The sequence below is a fragment of the Cervus canadensis genome, chromosome 14 (genome assembly GCF_019320065.1).
Source record: "Cervus canadensis isolate Bull #8, Minnesota chromosome 14, ASM1932006v1, whole genome shotgun sequence".
NCBI lineage: Eukaryota > Metazoa > Chordata > Mammalia > Artiodactyla > Cervidae > Cervus > Cervus canadensis.
The window spans coordinates 2322460-2340662 of NC_057399.1; the positions used below are offsets into that span (position 1 = coordinate 2322460).

Below are 18203 nucleotides of genomic sequence, written 5' to 3' on the forward strand. Positions count from 1 at the left end.
CAGTAAATCATCTTGGGGTGGGGGAGGGGTTTGAATAGAGGCAAGGAAGAAACGCAGAAGCCGGGCCTAGTGTTCGCTGATTCCAGCAGAGGCCGTAAGCAGCAAGGGGCCCGGGCTATGGGCTACATAATTGGCTAACGAATAATAAAGCCAAAATTGGATATTAACAGCAATTAGTTTCTGTAGAGGCACTGGGGAAAAGAACTGTAGAAAACCCCATTGGGCCTTAAACCGAGGCGATGTGAAATTAAACCAGTGTCTCAATTAAATGGGAATAAATATTGCCACATCAATCTGGGGACGTGTGACAGGCTGAAGGGAAGCCCCGGGTGACGATGTCCAGGTGCGTCTCCCCGTGTGTCGCAGGCTATCCGTGCTGTGACCTTTGTCAGGCACCTTCTTCTGCTCCTGACCTGTGTGTGGCCTCTGGTGGTCGACCGGCCCCTTTCCTTGGGCACGCCACCTTGACCGCAGGACTCTGAAGATTATTCTAAGGGACTGATCTGTTAATCCTATGGAGACTTGCATCACTAAGGTTGCACCCGGGTGGGCCCAGCAGCTGAGAAAAAGGAAGAATTGAGTTTTCTTAAAAACAGAAACTAGGTCCAGTGTTGGAAGGGCCCTATCTCTTTCTGTCTGGGTCAGAGGGCTGGGGTTTAGAGGGTCCCAGAGCCAGCAAGAGGAAGTCAGACCCACTTCTCAGCCGCGGGGTCCCCTCTGGCGTAGACCTGGAACTGGCAGGAAGGCTGCAAGAGAAATGTATCTTTTTCTTCTGCATTGAGAGTTCTGCTGCTGTTTTGGCTTCTTTAGAGAGGGTTGTGGGGGTGGGGGAAGGAGGGTGTTTAGGGAGGGCCAGGGCGTGTCGCTGGGGGTGGTGGATCGCTGGGCCCTGGGGGAAGAAGCCTGTGCCCTGGGGAGAGGATGAAGGAGGCTGGGTGGGTTTAAAGGGGAGTCCGGAGGATTCCACCCCAAAACCACCCCTCGCCAAAGACTTTAACCCTTGCATTCGGCTGGTGGGAGGCCAAAGGGATGGCTAAGAAGGGCTTTCCAGTCGGGTCCTCTCCCAGCCTGTTGCCAGGTTCCGAGGCTTTCTAGAGTGAGGGATGAGCTGGTGGGCGCCATAGTGCGCGGGGTGGACGAGGAGGAGGCCCGGAAGAGGATGAGGGGAGAGGTATCGAGGGGACCGCACCCTGCCGTCCCAGCGCAAAGGCCAGGCCGGGAATCGCCGGGGAGCTGGGAGGACAGGCTGTCTTCGAATCTGAAGGTATATCCCCGCCCTCCCTTCCTGTCCGGACTCTGTAATCGTCTCTGTTGACCACTGTGTGTCCGTCTGTGAAATGGAGAGCAGAGGTGCGCGGAAAAGGAGCCTCTCCGGGGACTGTCCCACTGGGAGCCGTGGGGAGAGGGTGCTCTGCCCCCCTCCACTTCTACCCGGATCAGTCCGAAAGCTTCAGGAAATGAGTGTGGACCTAGGTCTTTGGGTCTCCAAGTTACTTGATTTGAGCAAGGGAGAAAAAAAAAAAATCAGTCAGGAAAACAGGAACAAAAAAGGAAATCAACTCTGTTCATCTTCGCCTGGCTCAATTTAGGGGTCTCAGGGCATGAGCAGAAAAAGCCAAACGTGTTGGCAAGAGGGTCACTGCGAGCCTAGCATGGCGCCACCTCTAGCCTGCAGCTCTTGGAGAGGGACTAACCCTGAATAGTAAGAACGTGGCACGAAGCAGCAAATGGAACCTCCAGCCTCCTAGGTCTCTTTATTTGTGTATGTTTAAGAAATAAATAGATTGGATTTTAGTTTCAAATAAACCTCTCTCCCCAGCTTTAATTTGGAGAAAGTCCCTAGTGATCCACAAGGTTTAATTTTTTGGGTTTATGCAGCCCTGACCCAGGTCCTCATTTTGGGGGGTAACATTTCCATTTTAAGACAAATGGAAGGATTAGAAAATGAAAAGGTGAATCCAGTGAGAGTTGCTGACACTTCATTTCTGACCCCTGGAACATTCCTTGCTCTCAATAAAGTCTGATCTTTTTTTTTTTTTTTGAGGCCATCTAAATTTGGCGCAGTTCTCTCCAGGCCTCCAGCAGACCCGCAGACAGTGGCTCATAGCAGCACAGGTGGACAGGAATGCATCCCGTTTGAAGTCTTTTTCTTGTTCTATGCCTATATGGGAGATGCAATTATGTATTTTTTATATATATTTAAACTGAAGTCAAATTGATAAGACTTGGCAAAAACACCCAAATAAAAGAATTGTAGATGGGACTTGGAAGAAAACATCTTTATTAGGTATTAAAATTGTCATAATTGTTGACATACTCAGCACCGTGAATCACCCAGGCAAGCCACAAACACAAGCCACCAGCACATCCCTCAGCCCCTACTGACTCACTAAACCCACCCACAGAGTAGCTGAGGAAGGGTGGCTCCATCTGTCCTAGGAAGAAGGCTTTACAGCTGCCCCCGAGGACTCTCTTCTAAGGCTGGAACAAGGGGTGGGGATATTATGTAAGTTCAGTAGAAGGAAAGAGAAAATTATTTCTCTGCAGAGATAGGATAGGTGGATGGATTGCGTGTGTGTGTGTTTGTGTGACTCACAATGGAGTCACTATAAATACTAGCAATGGATATGACTGTGTGAGAAAAATCTCTATATGTGTATATGAGCATATGCCTGCTGAGAAATTACCCCTACTCCCAAATATTTATTTCTCTGGCTAAGGCTCCTCAAGAGCCCACAAAAACTGTCCCTTCTCCCCACCCTGCGGGCAACAGGAATGTAGTGATGATAGTTGGAATTTACCTTTGCCTTTGTTAAAAGTTCAGTTGCTTTTCTGCTTAGAGTTCTGAGCCTGGAGGGTCTCTGGCAGGGGAAAGAAGAATGTTACCAATTTTTCCTTTGATACATTTCTAAATCCATCTTAAAGTATGTGATGCTGACTCCTTGAGAAACCTTTGAGCTGCCATCACGATGAGGACCATAATGATGGTGGTGTGTGTGTGAACGATGGCATGGGTCTTCAGATCATATTCAGTTGGCAAACTGCCTCAAACATGTCCCACATTTTAAAAAAATAATAGTTTTTCTTTCATTTAAGCCATAGGTCGTAATGAGAGGGGCTTCAAATAGGTAGGGGTGAAGATGATGTGGAGAGTTAAAAGAAGACTTCCCTTTCCAATACAGGGGGTATAGGTTCCATCCCTGGTGGGGAGCCAAGATCCCACATGCCTCCCAGCCAAAAAAACCAAAACAAAACAAAAGCAGTATTGTAACAAATTCAATAAAGTCTTTAAAAAAAAAATGCCTTGAAGGAGCAGAAATAGTTAGGTTTCTTACCTAGGTATCGCCAGGCATAAGCAAGCCTCTAACAGAGCCGAAAGGAAGATGCCAGGACTGACCTTTACCCCACACCTCTATCTGGTGCACACAAAAGGGGCCTTGAAATTACCCAGGGGGCAGAGTGGTGTATTCATCGCTGCCATTTCAGCCATTAAAGCCCCTTTACACATTAAAGCCCCAAACACATTTCATAATGAGACCTGGTGAATGCCGGAAAAGCCCCAACAAACCCAGAACACTCCCCCACACATAAGAGCTTTCTGGAACAAGAGTTTACATAAGTAATAAAATAAAGCATGCCCCTCCCTCCTAATGATCGGCAGCAGGAAGCCGGAAGGCCTGGTCCATGGTGCCTGCGGTTTAAACTCTCAGGGAGAAGCGTGTTAGGTTTCCACCTTAGAGGGACATTACTTGGGAAAGGCGTCTGGAGATGCTGGCAGCAGGCACATCAGCAGAGGGCACGGCCACATCTGATGGAATTACAGGGAAGCAATTAGGGAGATAAAGCTCATTTATGTGAACAACTGTGGGGTCGAGGGTTGGTCATCAGAGGCTTAGATCAGCCTCAAAGAACTGTCAGAACAGCCCTCAGAGGAAGGAGAGGAGGGCCAAAGAGGGACTGTTTAGAGGGAGGATTATTTTGAAGGCGGTGGCTGCGGGTGCCTCTTAAGACAACACTGGCTAAGGCTCAGGGGCTAGAGAAGCTGCTTTCTCTTCTGTCCACCAGCCAGGCTGGCCTTCTGGGATCTGAAGGACAGCACTGTGCTTGCAGTTTACATGATGTGGACTGCAGTCTTCTCTCTGCAGGGGGGAGCAGGTTCTGGTGCATTTCTGTCAGACCCAGAGAAGGTTCTGGAAGTGTCTAGATGGGGTGCAGTGAACTTAATCTCACCTGACTCCAGACACTCCCTTAGGAGGGCAAAGGAAGAATCTAAGATACAACAATTACACAATGATTGGCACATAGTAGGTACTAAAAAAATATTCAGGAGGAAATAAGGCTGGGGGTCCATGAATACTAATTGACTGAATGGGAGAGGGTGAGGCTTTGGAGATGAAAGAGCTCCTCAGCAAGTTTCAGTAGAGACACTCTTTTAGGTTTTGCTTACTGTGTCAGGAATCAAATACAATCCTCAGCATCCCTATGGCCTTGGCCTTGTAGAGACAGGCCTCTGCCCAGGGCAGGGGAAAGAAAGGGATGATCAGAGCAGCCTTCGTGGGTGGGAAGATCCAGTTCTTGGCCTCCTTTCCCTGCAGGGACCTGCCCCGCCTCCATTTTCTCCACCTGGAAATTAATGAGTTTAGGTCTCCACCATCCACTGAAGCTCAAGGTGGGGGTGGAGGCGGTTAATACAGAGATGGAGGTGGGATGGGGCTGTGCCTGTGGAGAGCAGGGGGATCCGTAGGACCAACTGCTGCTCTAGGTCTGGTGATGTAGAGACAGGCTGATTTGGGTAGCAGGTTCTTCAGGAGGAGGGCAGGTTAACCCTTTGCATTCCCTGAATGGTCTCTTTCAAAAATAATCTTTCCTCAGACCCCCTCCTGTACACATTCTGGTTTTCCTTCTGTTCAGATGTTTAAAAGGCATGAACCCTCCCTTCCTTGGGTCTAGGTAGGTTCCTGCGCCTCTCCCCCTCATCATCTCCCAGATCTCTGCCTACAACTGCAATCACAGCCGCAAAGAGGAAGTGAGTGGCTCCCCAGAGTCCTAGCCAGACTTTCGGCTCTGACAGAGCTTGAGAATGGTCCAGGAGTTTGATGCTTTCCCCCTCTGTATCTCAATGACTTCCTTAAGCCTGTAACTACAGCTCCACAGCAAAGGGGGACAAATCCCTTCCCTACTCCCTCCCAGCGGGCTCCCGTACCCCCACCCCAAGCACAAGCAGAACCCAATATATCTGCAGCCCCAGCCCTGGCACAATCTGCCAGTCTTCTGGATGCCCGGTTATTTGTTTAAAGGGTAAACCAAAAGCTAAAACCAGAGCAAAAACGCAGCCACGAAGGAAGGTATCGACCCGCATACAATGCACCCGGAGCCCAGAGAAAAATCTGCACACGGAAGCACTCCGCAATGCGCTCACAGCCTCCTCCCGCCCCCATCTGTGCTTGCACAGATCTGTGTTTCCGTCACAGAATCAGCTTCTGTTTCTCTGAGTTTGTTTGCATCTCTAAGCCCCTGTCTGTCACAAGCTACACACCTCCCCACCCCAAAGGCTTCGGCTGGGGCAGCCCAGCCGGCGCGAGCCCGCGACCCCCGCCCCCCATCCACCCCCACCCGCTCCCGAAGCCGCGGCGCGGAGCTCTGCGGAGGACGACTGGGCTCTGTGGCTCCTTCCTCGCAGGGCCCTCGCGGACCGACGGGTGCTCAGCCAGCCCCATTCTTGGCATTCACCGCGTGCCTTAATTGTATGGACATTTAAATCAAGGTCCGCTGTGAACACGGAGAGAGAGGCCTTTCTCCTGAGGAAGGAGAGGAGGAAGGAAGGAAAGGTGGAAGAAAGCAGGGGGGCGGTTGGGGAGAAGATGGAATGAGAAAACGGGAAAAACAAGTAAAAAGCGGCGCGCGTGCGTGCGCACTGACAGCGGGGAAAGGCGTGGGGGTGGGGGAGCGCCGGGAGGAAAGGACCACAGCATCCTCTCTACCGCAGCTCCCCCAGTCACACAGACAATGAGATAACAGCGACGTCTTGCAAAGGCTCTTTGTTCTCCCCCATCCTTTCGAATCCAGGCTTTTTCCTGCAAAGCGGAGGGAGTGGTGGGTTGAGGGGTGTGGGTGGAAGTGGGAGACGGAGGGGTGCCTCCCCCCGCTTTAATTACCCGATTCCCCGCGCCCCTTCCCCGCACCTCGCCTCCCCTGTAGCCCCAGACAATGAAAAAAAAAAAAAACCCACCAACCCCACCTCGCCTTAACGCAGCAAATCCTACCCACCCACTTCTCCCTCAGCTTTGCCCAGGAAACTGAGGGGGGCCGGGAGGGGGAAGACGAGGGGAAGGAACCCGCAGGGCAGCAGGCGCTCCGCTACCGCCTTTACCTAGCTTGCTGAGTCCAGGCGCAATCCGGCCGGGCGTGCCGCAGGGGCGAGCTGCCGGGGTCCGGGGCCAGAATCTGGGGAATCAGCCTTCCAGAACTCGGTTGCTGCAGTCCTCTCGCTCAGGTCCCAAGTGGTGGAGGGGAAAAAGGAAAAGGGAAAAAAAAAAAAAGAGGAAAAAGAAAAAAAAAAACCCACCCATAAGACCGAGGCCCATCTGGCCTCTCAACAGCTTTGTCAAGTCTTGCATACGCTAAAATGCTAATGACCTAGATAGCTCATGCAAAATGCAGCAGGGAGGGAGGGAGCGAGGGAGGTGGGAGGGAGGAAGAGAAAGAGTGGGGGGGGGCACAGCAAGGGAGGAGGAGACGCAGGGGAGGGGGGGAGGGAAGAAGGGAGGGAGGAGGCAGAGAGCGAGCGAAGGGGAGAGAGAATATATGTCTTCTAAACACCCCTACCACTCTCCCCACCCCACCCCACCCCACCCCAAACTGTCAACGGGCTTTACCAGGTGAAGGGTGGACACAGATTTAAAAGGTCACTCTTGTCTAATGCGCTGGATCCCTGGGTCCAAAAAAAAAAGGGGGGGGGAGAGGATCAGAGGATGAGAGTCCCCAAAACCAAAGGGATAATAAGACATTATTTTCAGCCTTTCCCTCTATACCCTCCTCTACCTCTCTCTTCCTTAAGTGTGTACATGGACATACCAATTTTCCATCAATTTCTCAGATCTCCTATCAACAGACACCAGTATTCTCATCCCCAGCAAAAGTCATCCTGTGAACCCAGAGAGGGGTTCAAAGAGACCCCTTCTTTTCGCAACCCTCCTCCACCTAGCCCATCCCCACTCACACTATCCCCTCAGCCCTTCGGCATCATCTCCGGCTTCGACTCTGCTAAGCCTCCTGTTCCACAGTCTCCTCTTCAACGCCCAGATCTCGAGAGGGTGAGGCAGGGAGCAGGAAAGCCAAGTTAAGTCTATCCGATCTCCCACAGTTCCGCTCCCGTACCCAGACAAACCAGCAAATGGAACCCGTCCCCAACAATGACACTGTTCAATCATACCAAGAGGCTAAATAAAATTCGAGTCCCCTCGGAGGTCCGCACGCCCGGCGGACAGAAGATCACTCGTATTCCCGAACCAGCGCTCCTGCGCGTCCCTTCTCGCCGAGCCCAAAGTGCTTTGTCCGGGTCGGGGGGCGGGGGGGAGGTCCACTCAGGTCTTCGTCTTTTTGTTCTTCTTGAGGGACTGGTCTCAGTCCGCAGCGTTCCAACGAAAGGCAGTAGATCTACTGGAATAAAAAGGGATCAAGAAAATGTACATGCACATGAATGAAGGAGGGATGCGGAAAGGCGAAGGATGTCCGCATGTAGGGAGCGGCCGCCAGGGCCCGGCCCTAGTGGCTGCCTTCGCTGGGGAACGGGGCGGGCGGAGAGAAGGCGCTGGTGGTCGCTCTCCCTGGCAGGAGGAAATGATAACCATGATAAGAAACATCATGGTGATGATCATGAGCAGGATAAAAAAAAATTCAGAATCTCCCTTTGGTGAGCCAGAGCATGCGTGCAGGAAGGTCTGCACTGCTGGCGGAGGCGGCGGCCGGGGGGAAGGAGAGGCGAGCCGAGCAGGAGGCAAAGGTTGCGGCGGCAGCACCCTCAGATGAATAATAATAACGCGCAGCGCAAGTTGCGGTTGAGCCTGGAAATCCAGCCCTCCGCGTGAACTCGCGTCGAGCGCGGATTGCAGGGGATGGGGAAGGAGAGGGGGGAGGGGAGGGAGGAGGACGGAGGGGGAGGAGGGGAGAGGAAGGCAGAGAGGGACAGAGAGAATTTGGAACCTTTTCATTTATCCTTACCAAGCCCTAATCTCGCTCGCCGTCCTCTTTGGGTGAGGTCGATCCCCTTTTTAAAAATTGTTATTCCTTTAACGGATTATTCAGCTAAAAGAAGCCACATCTGCTGACTGTACCGAAAACAAGAGGATTAGGAGCCGGTCCACAGAGCCGGGCCCGCAGCCCTCCACCCTCTCTCTGCACCAGCACACGTCATTCTCACTGCCCCCGGGTACCTCCCTCTCCTCCTTGCTTGGGGAGAGCTGTGCCAAGGAAAATGCGGATTTGGGGAAAGTGAGAAGTGGGAGCGCTCGGAAGAGCGGGAAAGCCAAGTCGGGAGGTGGCGATTCGCACCCCCACATTCACACGCGCTTCCGTTTATCCGTTTCTATGCTGGGAGAAGGGGGCGCTTTCGCCGTGCCCACACGGGCGGCACCTGCAGTGGTCCGTGCCCTCCGCCTCCCTCACGTAACCCTGGCCGCACGGGTTCCGGGACCGGCAGCAATCCTACACCCGGCCCCCAGCTCGGCTCCCCGTCCTCCGCCCCGGCGGCCGCCGCCCCGCGGTTGGTCCACCCCCTGTCTCTCTAGCTTTGGCAAATGGAGTAGGGGGCTCAGGGTACCGCACGCCCTCTGCTTCTAACCCTAGGCAGGGGTCGCGGGACGAGGGTTTCCGCCGGCCGCGGCGCGGGCAAGGCCTGGGGCGGGGTGGTTGGGGGTGGGGGGGGCCCTATGGAGGATGAGGTTGACATCACTGCGGAGACCGCGCGGCTGTCCCGCGGCTGCAGCAACCGCAGCGCCTTCGCGCCTCCCCCCTCCCCGCAGCCGGAGCCGGCGTCTGGGCAGGACAGCGGCGGGGGTGGGGAGAGGGGTTGTCATCCGGGGGGAGGGAGTCCCATCCCCGCCCCCCTGCAGTCAAGGTGAACGTGAAGGAGAGCGGGCGCGCGTGCCCGCGCTTCTGGGTACGTGCGCGCGCCCCTCCTGGCTTCCCCCGCTTCGCGGGCCGCGGCGCCCTCCAGCCAGCCCGCCAGCCCGCGCCGCCGGGGCCAGATGGACGCCCGAGATTAGAGCGCGCAGAAGTGCGTCCCCACGTCCGGCCGCCACCCGTCCCGCGAACCTTTAGACTCACTTCGGGAGGCGCCTTTTGTTGTGCTGCTGTGCCCGTGTGGAGTGTTTTTCGGGAGCGCTGGGTTAGCTTGGCCTTAAGGAAGGGCTCAGAATGAATCTGCCCGTGAGAAAAAAAACCCAAAGACACCCCCACCCCGACCCCCAACAAGAAACCCAGCGCCAGCAAGGAGGAAACTTCGGTCTTTTCCCGGGAGCCGGTTCAGCAGCCGCGGGAGCCAACCCTCACCCCGGCGATGTCCGCACATGTAGGTCCCATCTGCTTCCCCTACTCCGGCTTTTCTTCTTTGATGACTTTAAAAGAAAAGAAAAGAAAATTCTAAGTGTCCCTCGGGCAGCGCTGGATTCAGAGCAACGAGCGATGGGTAGCAAGAACAAGCCCCTGACAGCTAAAAGCAGCTCCTTAAATCAGATGGCCCGCGCGCGGCGGCCGGGATTGGTCCTGCGGGGTCGCGGCAGATGCGCGCCCACCGCGCGGGCACTGTCCCAATGCGTGGTGACCCTGGGCTCTGCCCGGTTCGCTTCCAGGCCATTTCGGTTCTTGCCAACTATTGGGTATTTGCCCCATTAAAAGAAGAATAGCACAACCTCTTAGCACTGGCTTTTTGCCTCTAACATGTACCACGAGAAGCATAAAAATAAGCAGTTTTTGTAAATTCTAAAAAGCGTAAAGTTTTCTTAAAATCGAGAGAGAGAGACGCAGACAGGGAGAGAAAGAAACAGAGAGGAGCGGAAAAGAATATAAAACACTCCTGTAGTAGATTTCTAATTTCTGAAGACTGTAGTTTGTGGGAAAGAGCCGTCATCTGGGATGTCTCTCCGGGGAAACTTACCATTCTGATAACGTTGCCCGCAAACTAAAATACTTTCGTGGTGGAAAAACTATATTGGCGGTTGCTTGGCTCAAGACTTCCACCATTTTGATGAGGGTTTTAGATTCAGGACTATGTGTTTCCTATTTACTAAGAATTCCTTTAAGCAAGCAGTTCCTGAAGCCCTGCAACGTGGAGGGATGGGGGCCGAGTTCCAGGTAACACTGACTGAAGGGCTGCGGGACACACTGCTGTTGCCCTTCCCTTGGCTTTCTTAAAGGCCTGGTTTTGTTTCACTTGAGAACGGTTTCAGTGCGGTCCTTCTGAGCCCGTTGCTGCAATGCAGGATATTTGCTCTCTCATCTTGCGGCATGGGGGGAGGGGAGCAGAGAGATGGTTTTGTAACAGGCTCTGCAGGCCTGAGTGGGAACGCCTTAAACGGTGAGCCCTGGTTTTAAAAAGAAAAGGAAAGAGAAGGAAAAACAGAAAGAAAAAGCAGCTGATGCTGAAATAATAGTTAGAGCATATCCCTGGGGCTTTCTCCAACGAGGGGGTCACGAATCCTTTCCCCTCCCCCAGTCACAGATTTCATATCTGTTTTTAAACAGTCTCATCAGATGCTGGGACATTTGTGATGGCTTCTTAAAACCTAAACCCTTGGGCTTAAGAGCTGTCTGTTCTCCTGATCAAACTCACCCCAAATACTAACACGTTAAGAAATTACATTGTAAAACCTCCCCAAATCCGATTGACGGGGCTGTTTGGGGCCCATATGGCTGGACAGCTGTGCAACTCCACGTGAAAAGACACCATTGCCCCTCGGATGGTATAAAGCGGGGGTTCCCCAGAGAGCTCAGACATGACCTAAGTATTAGCTTAGCCTGGGGTGAAGACTGAGTTAAATCTCTCTCTTCTTGGAGGTTAAAATAAAGACAGCAACAAAAATCACAAGAGGTGTACTTTTGAATTCATTGTAAATTGCATGCCTCCCGCTGGTCCCACCAAAGGAAGGAAGAAGACCCTGAGAAATAAACTCTCTTTCCAGCTTACCACAGGCATGATCTTAGGCAAACTGAAGACACAGGAGGTTGGGAAGAAATATATTATTTGTTAGTGACATTTGTGGTTCCCTGTTCAGAGAAGTGGGGTTCTGACCTCAGCCAATGCCTCAGTGTTAACCATAAAGAACGGCCATCAGAGCGCGATTTCCATGGTGAGAAGCTGAAACCTTGCTTTAAAAAGGAAAGCCCATTATGAAATGCAGCCGGATTTAATTTTTAATATGATGGCGGATCCTCTAACGCATTCTTTGCTGGTGTTTGCATTCAGGACGAGTGATTCATCCTGTGGCAGAAATCAAAATAACTCTCTGCAGTACTTTGAAAACGGGCGCCTCGTTTTTAAAAGTGTCCTGAAATAGAATATTCTATAACCTTCAAGTTGTGGTGGCTGGAGAAATTGAATATAAGACTCTGTCCCTACTGAAGTGTGCAGGCTAGATAAGAAACAGGCCTGTTCTTACTTATCTATGTGTGCATTCGTGTGCTGCGTCCTCTTCAGGCCTTAAATATTTTAAAATAAATAAGAGAAAGGAAAAAAAAAATGCTCACGAATCAAACTGGAGAGTGAAATGGGAGAAGAGATACTGGTTAGAGGATTACATTAATAAACTCTGAGTCCAAAGTCAGTCAACATTGTTTTGGAGAAATTATTTCAGTAGTGAAGCTGCATCTTGTGAAAACTTTGTATAGATTTAACAGATACTGAAGTGTTCCTTTAATGTCAGTTCATATCTTTGGAAATAGCCCCAGATAGTTCTGCAGTGACTGTGGCTTTAAAAAAATTAAGCAATTTTGGAGATATTATTTGAGTGGCATAGCTAATGATGGAACCCTGGAGATCATTTGGTTTCTTTCTTACTCGAATAGAAGAGGAAAGCATGGCCTAGAGAGAAGGAAAAATTGCTTCTAGATATCATGTGGATGGTTGGTAGCAAATTCAGTGATAAAGTTAAAAACAAAACCGGTACATTTTTTGCCTGTATGTTTTTCTCTTATCATATTTGAACTTTAGGTTTTCCTAGGATTTTGTAAGTAACAACCCACTGACCCTAGCAAGTACCTTTTGTGTGTGGGTGGGATTTAATTTTGAAATTCAAGTTTTTCTCTTTAGATTGTCTAGTTTGATGGATATTTCAGAACAAATTTAGGAACACACACACTGCCAACTTCTTGTGGCCCCGGAAGGAAAGGCCAGAGCCACACAAAAGTTTCCGAGCATGTGGTAGAGTGAATTAAGTGCCACAACAGGCCTGGAAGATAATGACATAAAGTCAGAGCTGGAGGTTTTGCAGAAGGACCCCGGGACAGAGGTCTGGCAAACAGCATCCTTTCATAATTATTTTGGAGAAAGGATAAGGCATGTGACAAGTTCCTGATACAGACCTAGTTTATCAGGTGGTAGTTCTGAAGTCGGTTTGTTTTGTTTCTGCATTATTTAATAAATTATTCATAGTGTATAAAAAAAGGGATCTTTGGGGGAAAAACCCCGAAAGTGAAAGAAACTGTGGTGTGGTGAAGATGACCTCTGTGACCTTGGGCGAGTGAGTCACTCTATCATAGAGGATATGAAACCTTCAACAGGAGATACTTGGAGTAGATGATTTCTAAAGTGCTTTCAATACCAATAATGTTTGATTCTGTTGTTTAAAAAACAGAAAATCCACATATTCCCGAGTCTGGAAAGTATTGTTTCCGTTTTAAGATCTACTCTTAGATACCGTTCTTAAGATACCATTCTGGTCCTGAAAAGTTGAACCTAGAAAGCTTTAAGGAGGGTTGTATGTGTGTTTCAATGACATTCATCTGAAGGTACAACGCTCTTTATTCTTGATGACCCTCTGGGTCGGGAGAAGGTCCCTTTAGCAGGTGAAAGCATTTTTCTATTGCTCTTAGAATCCCTTGCCACAGTGGAACTGTCTGCCTGTTTTGCCTTCTCATAAGCAGATCCAAGCTGAGCCCTGTAGCAGATTTAAAAGCCCTTCCCTTCAGCTCCATCCTGACCTAGATTGCCGGATGAAGACTAATGATTCATTTGCAATGCTTATGATGGGCATCCAGGCAGGGTCTTCCCTCCCCCTTGTTCGGAAAGAAACCCTGTTATCCTTATCATCTGATATTACCACAAGTAAATATTTTTGTTCAAATTGCTACATAGGGCATGAGGCTATTTCCTAATGAATTATCTGCCCCAGGGAGATCTATAACTTGCCAGTGCTTCAGGCAATTTTTAGCATGTGTCAGATTGTGTTTGCATTAGAGAATTTGGACTGGTTTTTTTTTTTTTTTGGTGCAGGCAAACTACAGTTTTTTCTTTCCGTCTTTCTACAGAGATACACAATTCAACATACCTTTACAAAGAGGAAAGCCTTGTTTGTGTTTAATAAGAGTCTGACAGGAGTACGCACGTAAACAGTGTTCTTATACATAAAGGATCTGGTCGTGGAGAGGAAAGAATGTTGGTATTCATATGCCGGATACTGTTTTAATGCAAACTGGACAAGGCTTTCTTTGAGTTTCATTTCAAGGCAGCTACCCAGTAAGTTATGAAACCAGCGCGTTACCCTTGGAAAAATGGTCCTGACTAATAATGAGATGCCAATTGGTGTGTTCATTACATATACAGATTTGAAGCAGAATTAGTAGAAATTACTGAAATGGAAATCGTGTCAATCACAACTGAGACAGCTGACAAGTCAGAAGGAAAAAAAAAAAACCAAATGTGATTCATATCTTGTAGGATTCTGTCTGAGGATGATTTAAATAAATTTGGACATTAGGTGGTGACAAGATGAAAATGAAAAATAACATCCAATTGGGCAAAAAGACTGTAGTAGGCCTGGGGGAATGTGAGGGAAAAAAAGGAAAGGGGAAAGGGAAGATCGAGGGGGTCGTTTGGAGGATGGCTTGTTTGTAATGAATGAATGAGTAGATGAAATTTAGAATATTTATTTCCCAGTAGCTGACACTGAGTAGACATTCAACTGTTGTTCATAAAATAAAATCAGTGTCCCTTCTGTGTTGAGCAGCATCAAGCAGGTTATCTGCATAGAAACCCTGCTGGGAGGCCAGGGTATCCGCAGTGAGCAGCGCAGTACAGGCAAAGTCGGTTTACTACCCATCTTTAATTTCCAAATGCGGTAGACAGGCGTTTAAAACACTGTATGGGAAACAAAGGGCCGCTGCATGCCAGGCAGCTTCGGGCCAGGCACAGTGTGTTTAGGTGTTTCCTTTATGTGATCTAAATCTCACAGCCTTACTAACCCCATTTTAAAAGAAGAGGTAACTGCTTTCCCGAGCAGTTAAATGACTTTGTCAAGTGCATAAACTGGAATTGGAATCCAGTTAAGATCGGCCTCTAAGACTCCATGCTGCAGGCTTCCCAGAAGAAACAAGAACGACATTATATAATGTAAAGCTGATCCAAAAAAAAAAGAAAAATTGGTAAGCGTTTGTCCTGCTTCCTGTACCAAGTTGGAGCCGGCAGCATGAGACTGACAGAGCAGATGAGAAACACCACTTAAGATAATTTCTCCTGCTAAACTCTGTTGTACACTATGCAAATATGATTGCAAAAGTGGAACATGATCAACACTTTCAGGCTAGTTATCTTTCAAAGATGATACTTGGAGTAATCAGCATAAACTTAGTATACTGTATCCTAAATAATAAAAATGTTGGCCTGCATCATTCTGACATCTGAGTACAACCTACCAAAGCCTATCTGGATGATATGTAGTGATAATAACCTCCATCCAGACAGCATCTTCACAATCACAGCTTTTCGTCACCTGGGGTAGGGTGGGGGAGGGGAGCTGGAAAATAGAAAAGGACTTAGGGGCTCCCAGAGTACCTGGGGGAATTCTTGGGGTGGAGGACTGTGAATCAAGATGAATGTACTTCCATTTGGTTCTGGGAGGTCTCCCGCTTCCTGTCTCCCTCAAGGCAGGCCTGATAAGCAAGAGCCTTGCTCCGCAGAGATGTTTCCTGTTTTCGGTGTGTGACTAGATACCCTGAGCTGGTCCTAAAAAACAACCACCACCACCAAAAAAGAAAGAAAGAAAGAAAGAAAAAAAATTAAGAGGAAAAAGCCAAACACGATTGAAGCAAGTGATGGAAAAGGCAGAAGGTGAAAATAAAAAATAAAATAAATAAAAAAGAGAAAAGGTAGGAGGGAATAAAAAAAGGAATGATGGGAATTTAGTTTTTATGGGATTTGTTTCTCTGTTTAATACATATTTTAAAATTATTGAGCTGCCCCGGAACAGGCAACGATCACATTGCATTTCAAATTCCTTAACTTGTCATATGTCAAAGATATTACAGATCGTTGTTACGATATTACCAAGAGTTCCTTGTCTGGTAAAGCAGCCAGAGGGCCCACAGAATGCTGTCTGCATGGGGTGGGCTACTGGTCTGGGAGCCAGGAGGCCTGGGTTCTTGGTTTGCTGCAGTGACCTTGGACAAGGCACTTTCCCCCGGGGGGGATGCAGGAGGTGGACCTAGGGCTCCAACCTGCATTTGTTCTGGTCCCCACTTCTCAGGGCTCCCTCCTGATGCTTGCAGGATGACGTTCCAATGCTGAAACCGCCACCTCACTACCTTTCTTCTCATGCATGCGTGCATATGGGCATGCTGTCACTGCAGTCGTGTCTGACTCTTTGCAACCCCATGGACTGTAGCCCGTCAGGCTGCTCTGTCCATGGGATTTTCCAGGCAAGAATACTGGAGTGGGTTGCCATTTCCTTCTCCAGCGGATCTTCCCAACCCAGGGATTGAACCCGTGTCTCTTATGTCTCCTGCCTTGGCAGGCAGCTTCTTTATCACTAGCGCCACCTGGGAAGTCCTTCATCTCCTCAGGAGATTTTAGGAACCCCTGAGCCAGTGAAGGATAGCTAGGGAAGACAGAGGAGGCTTTACTGGCATTTCTGAAATTATATCAGGTGTGCGTGGGTCCTTGTCTTCTTCCACCATAGGGGGTGAACTCTGAACAAGCAGGAGTCTGGGGGCCCAGACAGATGCAAGACCACATACCAGCTCCACCACCTACTTGCTCGGTGACTTTGGCTAGTTTTTCACATGCAATATGTGAATGATGATAAGGCAGACCTCACAGGGCTAGTATTTACTGAGAGAAAATCCCGTAAATGCCAGTTTTGGGCTTCACTCTCTGCATTCTCTCTAAAAGGCAGGAGGGGGCCAGTGATGATCTCTGCTCCTCCCATCCCCTGTGCCTCCCCAGTAAAAGAGGAGGCAGGGAAGTGGGCAGGGGAAAATGCCATGGCCCGTGCTGTGAGGTCCACGGCTGGCCCCAATCTGAGCAGAAGGGGGACCTGGGGAGGGTTGAATTCGTGACTCATGTTCTGTAGTTGATCCACCATGCTGTCACTGAACAAGCAATTTGAAAACAACATATTATGAAATAGGGAGAAACACAGCTATGAACTCCTCCTGAATCCTGGTGGGAACCTTTTGGAATCCTGAGGGTCTCAGAAGCTCCCACGTGGATGGAGCTGGAGCAGGTGGGAGTCATTGCCTTCTTGAGATGACCAGACATCTTGCCGGCCCCCTACCCTCCGCACTGTGTGTGGAGTGGTCAGAGATGGAAGAGAAATTTAGAGCCAGAGGAGTGAAACACCTTCCCTTGGCTCCCTAGTTATCATTAGGTGACTGGAATCAAAGAGGACAGGGCTTGCACATGTGTCGGGGAGGGGCAGTGGAGGGCACAGACGTGAAGAGGTAGAGTTCTGTGCAGGGGCGGGGCGGGGTGACTGCAGAGCTGGGGACCTGTTTCCTCACTGGGCCTGAGCACACCTCTGGCAGAACAGCAAGCTTCTGAGGGTCTCTTTCAGGCGGGTAATAGCTATACCTACGTCAGAGAGTGGTAATCAGGATAAAATGGCACAGTGTACAATAGATGCTTAACACAATGCCTGTCATAGTACGGGCTCAGTCACATTAGCTGAAGACATTTTTTTAACTAAAAAAAAAAAAAAGGCAGCCATGTTGCTCTTGGCCAAGGAAAACTGTTACTGTTCTTGGCTTTCTTCTTAGTGAAAAAGCCAGGGAAGTTCCCCTTGGTAATGACATCACCATTAATGGCAGAGAAGGCCAATTGTCAGTCCATTTTCCAAGGGTCTAAATGACTCTCTTTCTTTTGGAGACCTGAGTGTTAAAGTTAAGGTCTGTTTTCAAGAAAGAGAGGGGCCTACAATATCTACTTTGTCATCGTTTCACCTGTAGTACTATCTATTAGCAGGAGCACAAGGAGACTTTGAAGACTTTAGCTGGGGATGTGAAGTTCTTTGGGGATATATGAGAGACACAAGATGAAATTTAGGACTTGTGTGATGTGATGGAACAGCACAGACTGAGTGAAAGAGTCAATTTTTAGCATCCTAAGGGAGGCTTTGTAAAAAGACATCTTCTTACATAGCAGGGTCCTAGACCCTTAATTTCTGGCAATGAAAAACCTGAAAACTTCATGAAAATTAGCACCTAAAAATCTTAGATAAGATATATGAATATTCTTTTAACTGCCTAGTAGAGTTTGAAGGAAATAAATACAACTGGACCAGAGATAAAACCTAGCTATATGCTATTCATAAGTGTAGCATCCAAAACATGAAACAAAAAAGCTAAAAGGAGAAAGATGAGAAAAGAAATAGTAGGAAAGAAAACAGACATAGTTTATTTAATGTAATATAAAATAGACTTATTTTCATGTAATATAAAATAGACTTGAAGACAGACATTACTAGTGATACAGATGGTCTTCACATGATGAACAATTTAAAAAGGACATTTAAGTAGAAGAATAGTTCTAACATTATATGCCCCTAGAAACATGCTTCAAAATATAAAAACAAAAAGTGAAGCAATTTCAGGGAGAAAACGATGAATTGGAAATGATATGAAAGCTTGCCCAGTCATGTCTGTCTCTGCGACCCCAAGGACTGCAGCCCGCCAGGCTCCACTGTCCATGGAATTTTCCAGGTAAGAATACTGGAGTG

At 49.0% G+C, this 18203-nt stretch overlaps 1 long non-coding RNA gene across 2 annotated transcripts; it reads right to left on the reverse strand.

The window, feature by feature from the left end:
• Positions 1-2264: 2264 nt before the first annotated feature.
• On the reverse strand, positions 2265-8365 carry LOC122453362. 2 transcript variants are annotated; one of them, XR_006273016.1, is made up of 5 exons: positions 8221-8365; positions 7433-7656; positions 6876-6931; positions 6371-6488; positions 2265-6074 (listed from the first exon to the last, which is right to left on the reverse strand). It is a non-coding gene; the product is annotated as an uncharacterized LOC122453362 (long non-coding RNA). The 2 variants fall into 2 exon arrangements; XR_006273015.1 differs by having other exon boundaries at positions 7433-7659.
• Positions 8366-18203: the final 9838 nt, after the last annotated feature.